The sequence below is a fragment of the Dreissena polymorpha genome, chromosome 7 (assembly GCF_020536995.1).
Source record: "Dreissena polymorpha isolate Duluth1 chromosome 7, UMN_Dpol_1.0, whole genome shotgun sequence".
NCBI lineage: Eukaryota > Metazoa > Mollusca > Bivalvia > Myida > Dreissenidae > Dreissena > Dreissena polymorpha.
In genome coordinates, this window is record NC_068361.1 from 64,390,501 (window position 1) to 64,401,734 (window position 11,234).

An 11,234-nucleotide genomic window follows, 5' to 3' on the forward strand; every position below is an offset into this window, starting at 1 on the left:
AATAAGCATCAAGCAAAATATTCGTAGAAAACTATTTTGTTTTAAACTGTAAAACGTCTTCAGCTTATACGAACTCGGAATCACAAAGCCCCAATGAAGAAACAACACTTTTCCAGAAAGTTAATTGTTAAGACCTATTATAACAAGTCGGATAATACATTCATAAATGTCGATCAAACACATTTGCAAAGTATTAAGTACATGTCCAGACATATCAGTTTTTCATGACTGGTCTATCCTCAATCAAAATATGATTTCAACGATGATGATGATGATGATGCTGATGAAGATTATTATGAAAATGAAGATAACAATGAATTACATACTATCAAAGTGCATAACCACCTTTCGTCAATTGTCTGCTAGCCCAAAAATTGTTCATCGGACAAGCATATTCTTGGCACAGTGTTTGGATACTTGTTCTACTACTTCTACTACAGCCACTACTATTATTACTTCTACTACTACTATTACTACTACTACTACTACTACTACTACTACTACTACTACTACTACTACTACTACTACTACTACTACTACTACTACTACTACTTCTACTACTACTACTACTACTATACTACTACTACTACTTCTACTACTACTACTACTACTACTACTACTACTACTTCTACTACTACTACAACTACTACTACTACTTCTACTGAAAAACACCATACGTCTGCGTTTCTGACGCTAAGGTAAAAATACAATCCATAATTTCCCAATTTTAATTTTTGGAAATCATATTCCGTCTTAACACTTACTGATATCCCTGCATATATATTAGAGCAATTAAATGTAATAACAACATACACATATTTTGACTATTTTGCTTTTTTTTATTCCGCGGACATTAACGCAGAATAATTTTGTCAAAAATATCATGCAGTTATCCGATTCATGCAAAAAGGTTAGACGAAAGCATTGATTTGACATCTCTGTAATTATAAATGTTAAGATAGATAACATATAGGATATTGTTGGAGGCGATATGGTAATGACAAATAATTGAGAATCGATTCACCGTTTATTTTTTCCTTAAATTTCTTATTTCTTACTCTCTTCTCAAGATGATCAAAATTCAAAAATCTTATATTGTTTTGAAAGAGAACACAAACCAGGCTTGACAATAAAGTATTTGAAACAGGACTAGATTTAGCTATAAATATCACATCAATATCCTGTAATATTATAATACTAGAATCCATAAACATAAAATATTATGCGACAATGTTTTATGGCCAGTTACGGGTCGGTATATAATATCATATATACCAATTATGGTTAGACTTATCGAACCGTTTTTATTCGTGCCGAGCCTGATATACAACAAAAACGCTAGGCGGTTATCTGTTTTTTTGTGTATCACCCCTCTACACCCCAGGAATAAAAACGTTTGATTCCGCTTGGCTTGTTTATCATGACGCCACGAGCACTTATCCCCATTATTTGTATAAAAACAACCTAAGTAGTTAGCTTTTTTTCGCACTGAGTATTTTCTTTCTCGTTCAATGTCTTTGCATTACCGTGTAAAAATGATATAAAAGGTTTGCACTATATAAGATGTATTGAATATTTCCGTGGTGGTTACTGTAGTTGATCTAATATACTAATTATTATTTTTATTGCATAAAGCAATCAGCATTTTTATTGCATAAAGCAATCATACAAAACATTTGGTATGATAATAATTTAATCAGGCCTTTAACGAAGTAAAATAATCCCAGTACGATAATTTTAGGACAGGCGCGCGTGCGGACGGGCGACATCAAATAGGTAGTTTCCGGTTAATAACTTTAGTTTTCATTCAATAAGACTTAATAAATTCTGAGATATAACAATCCTGCATGGGCACCTAGCTTGTGATTGTATTGATGTTTGGCGTGTTGAGTTAAGGTCAATGTCACTGTTACAAAAAAAGAAAGACAGTTTCAGCTCAATAACTTTATTTTGGATGGACGTATTGCACTGAATTGTGTGTGTTTGTAGCTTACAAACAGAGCGTGTTTGGGATTACATTTAGGTCCCGTCGGCCTATGGGCACTGTTACTTAATATAAAATAAAACAGCAAACAGGTTATTCCGGTCAATAAGTTTAGTTTGCATTGATCTTAATGAGAATTTGGATATAGCAAGCTTGATTAGAGCCCTAGCTTGCACTTGTAATTTAGACGTGTTTGTTTAAGGTTAAAGTCACTGTTACTCAAAGTTGATAAATATCATTCTTTCAAAATACCTGAGTTTGTATTAAGGTATTGAAATGTAATTTTGTTTGTTGATATACTAAACGCTTACCTAGCTTCAGACCACGTATGTGGTTAGATATATCAATTTCAAGATTACTGCTACTAAATAAAGTGCCTAGGATTTCAAAATTATGTAAATGAATATCTTCATCGTTTAAGACCTGGTTCAATGGCTACATGGCGTTGTGATGTTTTATGTATCCACATTTAAAACAAGCTGTAGTGATAGTTAATAATAAATTGGTCAACGTTAAGAAGTATAGAGCTTCTCACTTTGCATATTGACCGATTGTTAATGTAAGATAAGTTAGATAACAAGTGTAAATCGGTATTTCCTTAACGTGTTGCCTGTTACATAAAATCTGTATATAATCCTGTCCCAAGAAGTAGCTGTCGTTTGAGAAATTATGAATTGATCATGACTGATCGATGTCAGATTTGCATTGAAATATGAAACGTATATAAATTGTCGCAACGTTCGTTTGACGATGTTTTCATTTTAACTCGTTTTTTTTAATGTAATGCAATTTCTGACTGGTAAAATTATGACCCTTATTCATTTGCCTAATGTTATACGTTAAGTTTTAATATCAGACCTTTCTCAAACTCATTTTTGTTACCGAAACATACAATTTGAGTCTAATGAGTATAAGCCTTAAACGGAGACTACGAAACTTCTCAATTTCGATCGTAGTTAACTTCAATTTGAGATTTAATTAAATTAGAAGATGGAATAAACGACCTTGCTTTTAAAGTGGATTTGTATATGTAAGGAGGCATATGCAAATTCAAGACTTAAAACATACTGAAGATTAAACTTAGACTTTGTCTTTATTTCAATGTCTCGCCTCAAATGGAAAAAAGTTTTCTGATTAGCAGTCAGTATTAAATGTTAAGACTGATTGGCGTCGCACTGAAGTGCGGCGACTCGTATGTAATACGTTTTTTTTCGCTTATGGGAGGGAAAGTTATTTTACGGATCAATGTATGTATTCTTGTTGTCAAAATATCTTGCATAGTGGTGATTTTTTGTGTAAATTACTGATCACAGGAACTGGGCAATAATAAAAGATCACAGGGACTGGGCAAAAACGCGAACCGGTGAAACTTTCTGGTTTTGTATAAAAACAAAACATAATCAAAATATATTTATTTTGTGGTTTTTCTAACAATAGCGCAGACTTTTCCTGTTCGAGTTTTGGTTAACGCGTATTTTCTTCTTTTTTACAAGACGACAGCGATTACACGGTTTATTGCTTTATTGATAACCGTTAAACTACAGTCACTTATTAATATCTTAGTTAGAAGGTGATTTTTCAAGCGGTTCCGTAGTGTAGTGGTTACACGCTTGCTTCACATGTGAGAGGCCCAAGGTTCGAGCCCCAGTAGAATCAAATAATTTTATTTGTGTTCTATGTTAACTTTTTGTTTTGATGTAGACTTTTTAGTTTAAATACATATACTGTTTTATTGTAACCATTTTTTGTTTTTATTATGCCCATGAAATATATTATGTGTGAGAGGGTGGGGGTGGGGTTCGTAAACACATTAAAACTTTTACAGTGTTTTATATCAATGAGTACTCAATCCCTATCGTAAATGAGCAACGTAAGAATAAGTTCAGAATCATCTCCCCTTGAAGTTGAGAAAAATATGAAATTACGCTTACAAGATGAAGCAGATGTTTTAAAACCTACACAGTTCTGTTTCATTAATGAAAATGCACACGGATGCCAGTAAAAAAGGAAACCAGTGTAAATAAAATGAACAATGAAATATTTGGGGTTTACAACACAGAATCATAGATAATGGTTATTTGAGGGTTATAACACAAAATCATAGAAAATGGTTATACCAGTATCTTTTCCTATTTTGTTTAAAATAATCGGCCAATATATACATATTTACAGTAGAAAAAAATCGTTCCATGTAACTTCATCGAGTGCCTTTTACACTAAAAATTCCCGACGCCCTTTGATGCTTTGCATCAATACTTATCTCGTAATTCACTCATATATTGGCCTTGTCATGGTGCAATACTTGCATGAATTACAGGAATGTTAGATACAAATACATTTAACACCACATACAAATTAGCTGACACATCATTATAACAGTAGCTATGCACGTGTTAAAATGACAAAAGCTAAGCTTTGTGAGCGTTTAGGTCGACTGTTTGTATTAGACTGTGCCCAAGTTGTCTGGGGTTAAAACGCAATCGTTAAAACATTGTAAGTAAAGCGTTTATGTTAAGCAATATGTTTTTGCTGATGTTCATTTGCATGTCTTATGTGCTACTGAATTGTTTAAATCAAGTCCCTGGCGCCATAGCCACGACCCGGTGGTTCTAACGGAGTGATGACAGTTTGCCTCGAATGCTCCCGATATTTGCCCTGAAACAAGAAAGACCAATGGCAAAAACATTATATGGGTATTCATATATGATATGTATTCAGTGTACGCTAGAAAGAATCGGTATTCAACGTAAATAACGTTACATTACAAAACTATGAATAGTTAAAAAATAACATCAGTGTTTCTTTTAAAGACATTACTGGACATCATTTTAAAAAGTTGCAGGTATAATAATGCTCGGCAATGGAGACACATACAAATAAGTGTTCCTTATAAATGAATTTAATAATGAGTCGAGTATTTTTGATAAGTTACAGCTATACTGAATAACAGGGATAACCGGTTAGATATTTGTTCATGTCCATATTCAGGGCGCAGGGTCACGTGACTTTGTGGGAACCGGTAAGTGGTGTTTTTTTAATAACTATATAAAACAAGTTTTCTTAACAATTTCAACTAGTGCATAAAAGACAGATTCTTATGCTGCTTATGGCAATGCTACATCAGAATTACTTTATTTAATAGAAATGTGTTCTTGTTCAAATATTTTATGTGTACTGCATTCATTTATACGGGTTTGCTTCACGCAACGTAAAATTTTGTCAGCGATTTCAGACGTTTTGAAGGACTTATTCTTTACCGTAAGATATCAACACAAACTGCTAGAAAAACTGACTAAAGATTTTTGCAAATGAATTTCAATAACTTGAGATAATTGCAAAAATAAAGTTCTTAACGGTGTGTTCACATTCCATCCAGCCCGTGTGTTAACCCCTGAAAATCCCATTGATTCTGCACCTTGTATATGCAGAGGAAACCAACGTGTTTTAAATTCGACTGATTTACTGTAGCTCTCATGTCCATTATTAGGATAAGGTATTCACTGGTCCAACGAGAAGCTATCCAAAAATTGACCATGTCGATAGAATATTTTTGCTGCTTTGTTCTAATCTCAGGAACAAGAATCCAACGAAACCTTCTGGACGCTGAAAGGACGTTTCGTTTTTGTGACTATGGGGATTTCTAAATTTTTATTACAGGTTGGTGAGCATCCATCCGTTTACTTATATCCTCGTTACCAGTCGCAATTCTTTTAAAACAATTTTCAGCAGCGATCGGCTTTTTCATTGTAATCAACTCAAATTTGCATAAGGGCAATTGACGGGAAATCTGAACCCGTCAGACATGTTACATTGCATGGCAATAGGGGATGTGCGGTTAACGTCTTTAAGAGTAGAGACGTGAGCGGGGTCTAACGGATTGACTGGTAGTTTGCCCGGTCTCCGGCCCTAGGGTTTGTGAGGTCAAGGTCCCATCTGGAAAATAGACGCTGATGCAAACAACAACAGGATAGTATAAAATAGTATTCTTTTTATTCTTATATACTGTATTAATTATTACATTTTATTTGATGCTTATTTGTAAAAAATATGTCACTCACCAGCTCATGATTTTCATGTTTGAGCTTCATCAGAATACCTTTTGACGGACAAGCAAAACCTGTGTCTAATGTGAGAGTGTGCTCACTGCTTCACTGAAATGGGTGATTATCGAGATGATGATGAACTCTATCAACAAGATGCTCAATGAGGTAAGCATAAATTACTACCCAGTGAGTTTCATAGACTCGCAAAGTCAAGACTTAAAACTGGCCTAAAGGCCCACAACTCTAAGATATGGTAAGATTGTGCGATTATTTTAATTGCATTATTATTGTAGAAATGAAGAGTCAAAAATAAAATTTTTGAAAATAAAAAATCAAAAAATCAAAATGAGTGTCAATTGAAAACCATTGACTTAGCATTGAATTATAAAATTTCTCCCTCTAACCAAGAAGGTTTTTGCATTTGGGCTTAACACATTATCATTATTGATAATTAGTATTGTTATTGCAGGTGATACCCAATGTGTGTGTTGCTATTTCAGGTGATAACCGAATTGCATATTGTTATTGCAAGTGATACCCAATTTGCGTGTTGTTATTTCAGATGATTTCAAATGTGCGTGTTGCCAACGATGCAAGGGAGCTAATTTTCAACTGCTGTACTGAATTCATTCACCTTGTATCCACAGAAGCCAATGGCATCTGCAACAAACAGATGAAGACGACCATCTCACCTGAACATGTGCTGGAAGGTCAGGGCTCAACATGGCTATAAAAGTGCCTTTAGCCAATTTACCATATGCATTCTTGTTAGTTTGGATATTTGATCGGGTTTATGAGAAAAAATTATGTCAAAATGGCATTTATTTTCGTAAAATTTGCTAATGCACAGCAAATGGTAGAGTAACCCCCAGTATTCTTAAGGTTTGTTAAAATTAAAGACCCCCTTACCTGTATATGCTGTATCATGTTGAGACCTTTGTTGATAAACCTGTCCTGCTTTGTACCCATCGTGTACAGTTCATATGCTCTAAGAAACTGATCTCTTGATTTCGGGAGAAAGTGAAAACAAAATTCAAAATAAATCAACATGTGTATTTAAATGGTCAACCTTATTTATATTTTGTGTTTTCTGTGTCTGTTGGTTAGGTTCTCATTTGTATTTTAGCAATTCTTATTTTTTTTTTTTCGTTATTTTCAATGTTTCGAAGTTTTGGATTTAAGATCATCTGCGGGATTTAAATGTGTAAGCTACTTCGATATCTTTATTGACCTACATAATTATTTTGTGACAAATGACTTGTCCAAAAATAAATTTTGGGTTTTATTATACACAGGCTAATAGATACTTGTGACTTGATTAGGTTGTTAAATAAATACACTGTAAAATTGTAAACAAAGAGTCAAGGGTCATACAATAACATCTGTCTCTCAGATAAAATTGGCGTCCTTGGTCTAGAGACCGACATGCAAAACCAATCGTGGCTTGTTGCTTAGTAGCAATCATCCAATTATATAACAACATGTGCATAACTCTATCGCTTGATTGTTTGACCGAAAATGACCGCAGAGTTAACAATTATAGCGGTGGGCGTTGTGCATCAATTGAATATATGATTTACTCATGCTATATCCCGATCGGCAATCGTAATTACTTGGCCTGTTGTTGAAAAGCCATAGTGAGTTTACCTTCCTTAGAAAGTCTGCATAGTTTCAATTAACTTACTTCCTGTATATTTTTCAAAATGGCTTACATTTGTGTTATAAATTCTTAAACGCATTGTCGTCAATATTGGCAATAACTGTATGATGGATAATTAATATTCATCAAATTGTTAGTCACTGATATAAGAACTGAAATATCGCGATTTTAAAATCAGGTATGAATATTAAACAAATTAGTTGTCACAAAATCCAATGATGAATAAAATTGGGGTGGCACTTTACCTATGCAGATTTTTGGTTCCGGTTTTATTGAAATGTTTACCCGAACAAACACACACTGGCATATTCTCGTACAACTTTGGACCCCCGTTTATGGACATGTAGAGTTATGACTGATTTTTGCTGAGTTTATGCTGGCGTCACTCCAACATATTGCTATGAAATAAATAGTAGGAAAATGAAATCCCTACTCACTGCTTGGCATATATTTTGATATCCATTCCTGTTATTCCAGCTCTTGACAGCCTCGGGTTTGGGGCCTACAAGGAAGATGCTACGGGGGCACTGCGGGAGGCGAAGGCAGCGGCAGCCAAACGTCGCCGTAAGAGCACAAGGCTCGAAAAACTCGGCATCCTAGAGGAGGAGCTGTTACGGCAGCAACAGGAGCTGTTTTCACAGGTCTGTGCTGGGGATGAGATGAAGGGGTTTGTCTGTCACCAGTTGATGACTATGGTGGGGGGGGGGGGGGGCTTTTGTAAGGAGACTGTTTTGACAAATGTTAGCGTTTGTGACATATTCCACCACCCTCCCCCATTAAAGTTGGAGCCTTAAGCATTGCACTTGTCTTTAAGTATTCAAGTAAAAAATGTTTGTGTACTTAATGTATCTGTAACAAGTGGGCAGATTTTGCAGAAATTTTAACGGCTGAATCACCTTAATATGTATGTTATTTTACTAGAAGGAAGGAATTTGGGCTGTCGCCTGATTTGGCAGAATTATGGCCCTTTGTCAGTTTTGTCCTTTAATAATTTATAATTCCCACATTTTGTGTAATTAACTACTGTGTAAAAACAAAAAATATTTCTCTTAAATTGTCACAGCTGAAAAAAACGAAGTAATTTGGTTTTTAACCTACTTCTGAATAGTTATGGCCTCTAGATAAATTTTTCACTATTAAACATGCATTATGAATAATTTAATTTAAAATTGATAGGTTTTTGTATTTGCACAAATAAAAGCATCATGAATACTTCTACCCATACTTGATTGCTTCGTGTACTTTCCTTAATGAATGTATTATAAATGCTTTAACTGATAATTGCTGGGTTCTTGTCTTTGCATTTAATTGAATACTTCTACCCATAATTGACTGGTTCTTATGTTATTGTCTATTCATTCATATATGAATACTTCTACACATGAAAGTCTGATTTTTATTGTTTTTGCATTAATAATTGCACTGTGGATATTTGTACATATGCTTGAATTATTTTCTTGTTTTAGCATTAATATAAAATGCATTATGAAGACTTGTACTTTACTGGTTCTTGTATTTATATTATTATTAGCACTAATCACATTGGGCTTGTTCTGTTATTAACATTGCTAGGCTCGACAAGAGCAAGCCAAGAAAGAACAGGAGGAGTGGCAGCAGTTACAACAGGTCAGATCTTGTATTTTACGCCTTTAAAAATCCTAAAAAACGTGTAATGCATACATGTTGTATAAAATATTAATAACGTATGCTATACCTGAAGAAAAGCTTAACAATATATGTTCTATATTTCGGTCTAAAATCTTAACACAATTTGTACTATATTTCGGTATAAAATCTTAACAAAACATGTTATATATTCCAGTACAAAATCTTATTGAAATATGTACTATATTCCGGAATAAAATCTTAACAAAATATGTAACAAAATATGTAATATATTGCGGCATATAATCATAACAAAATATGTATTATATTCCTGTATAAAATCTTAACAAAATACACAGGCTTAATCAATTAGTCGAATATTGTGGATTTATTGTATTTGATTGTGGATTTTAAAAAATATTTGTTGATTTCTTTACAAATTTCATTACGTGGTTGAGCCAACCCACGAAATTAAAAGAGAATTTATGTCTAACAAATACTATTTGTTTAAATTAAATTTCTTTCGGGATTTAGTGTCAATGTGAGAAGACGTAAAAATAAAGGGTAAAATTGATTTGTATGATAACAGGTTAGGCCACACGGCATATGCAGTTTTTTGTCAAAAATAGCTATTAAAGTTCATTCTTCGGAAAATTATAAAAAATCATTCAGCTAAAAGAATTAGTATTTCCAAACGTTACCATGGTATTTGTTTTCAATCAGCAAAATGTTTATTTAAAAATAATAAAGCCTTTTATATCCGTATGCACATTTCAAAACATAACTCATTCAATCTGTTCCGATTAACTTTTTGCTGCATTTATCCCCCTGTAAGCATAATACAAAAGCTTTCTTGCTAAAACTTTGTTAATTAATTCCTTTACCTAATGTATACCTTGGACACTTATCATTTTGTTTTTATTGGGGCATTATGGAAAATTAAATACAAAGTAATCGGAACTGCTGATTATCCGGAACCGGTTGACAAACTGTATTCTTGATGCGTGCTGACCCGTTACATCGTCTTATGTTCTGATCAATATGTCATAATTGTTTTGATTTTTACAGTGCATTTTAAGACATGGTATGGTTAACTTTCTGTTGTCAGTGTGTAGTAATGGTAACGATTTTATGTTTCAGTATATTTGGTAAGTTATGTTACCTGTGTTGCTAGAAAGGAAAATGAGCTCATATGTCAACTAATAAAGTGCTTTGAAATGTTCATAACATATAATTTCATTTCATGTTGTCGCGGTGTTCTAATGGTTCATTGGTGTTAACAGGATGCGGGAAGACAATTATATCATTCTTCTACTTGTTTGCCTGGCCTGAAGCAATGACCTTTCAACTTTCGATGATTCTTTATTCTGTGTTTTATTTTTGTTATGACGTTTGTTGGTGTTGCATTTCTGTTTGTATGTGGTTCTATGCATTTGTATAACATTGTAAGAATGGTATAAACTGTTTGCACTATATCACATGTATTGTTTGAGGTATACTTGTAGTTAATTAAGTTTTACACATGTTGTTAATTTTGATTGCATACACAACGAAATGGTGGCTGCATCAAACAGGTGTTTTCGGTTTATAACTTTAGTTATCATTTAATAAATCTTTAAATATAAAAAGCTTGCATAGAAATCCAGCTTTTGGAATGTATTTAGGATGTGTTGGGTCAAGGTCAATGTCAAGGTCACCATTCCTAAAAATAGGAAGACATTTTCTGTTAAATAACTGTAGTTTTGCGGGAAATATTATATTGATATTTTTGTGTAGGTAGTTTACTTAGCGACCTAGCTTGAGAATACATTTGGGTCCAGTCTGGTAAAGGGCACTGTTACTTAAACTAGAAAAACAGCAAATATTTTGTTTCTGGCCAATAGCTTGAGTTTGCATTAACCAATCTTGATTAAATGTTGGATAAAGAAAGCTTGCATATAGA

At 33.5% G+C, this 11,234-nt stretch overlaps 1 pseudogene; it reads left to right on the forward strand.

The window, feature by feature from the left end:
* Window positions 1-6,140: 6,140 nt before the first annotated feature.
* LOC127839300 (protein Dr1-like) lies at window positions 6,141-9,413 on the forward strand (annotated as a pseudogene).
* The last annotated feature ends 1,821 nt before the right edge of the window (window positions 9,414-11,234 follow it).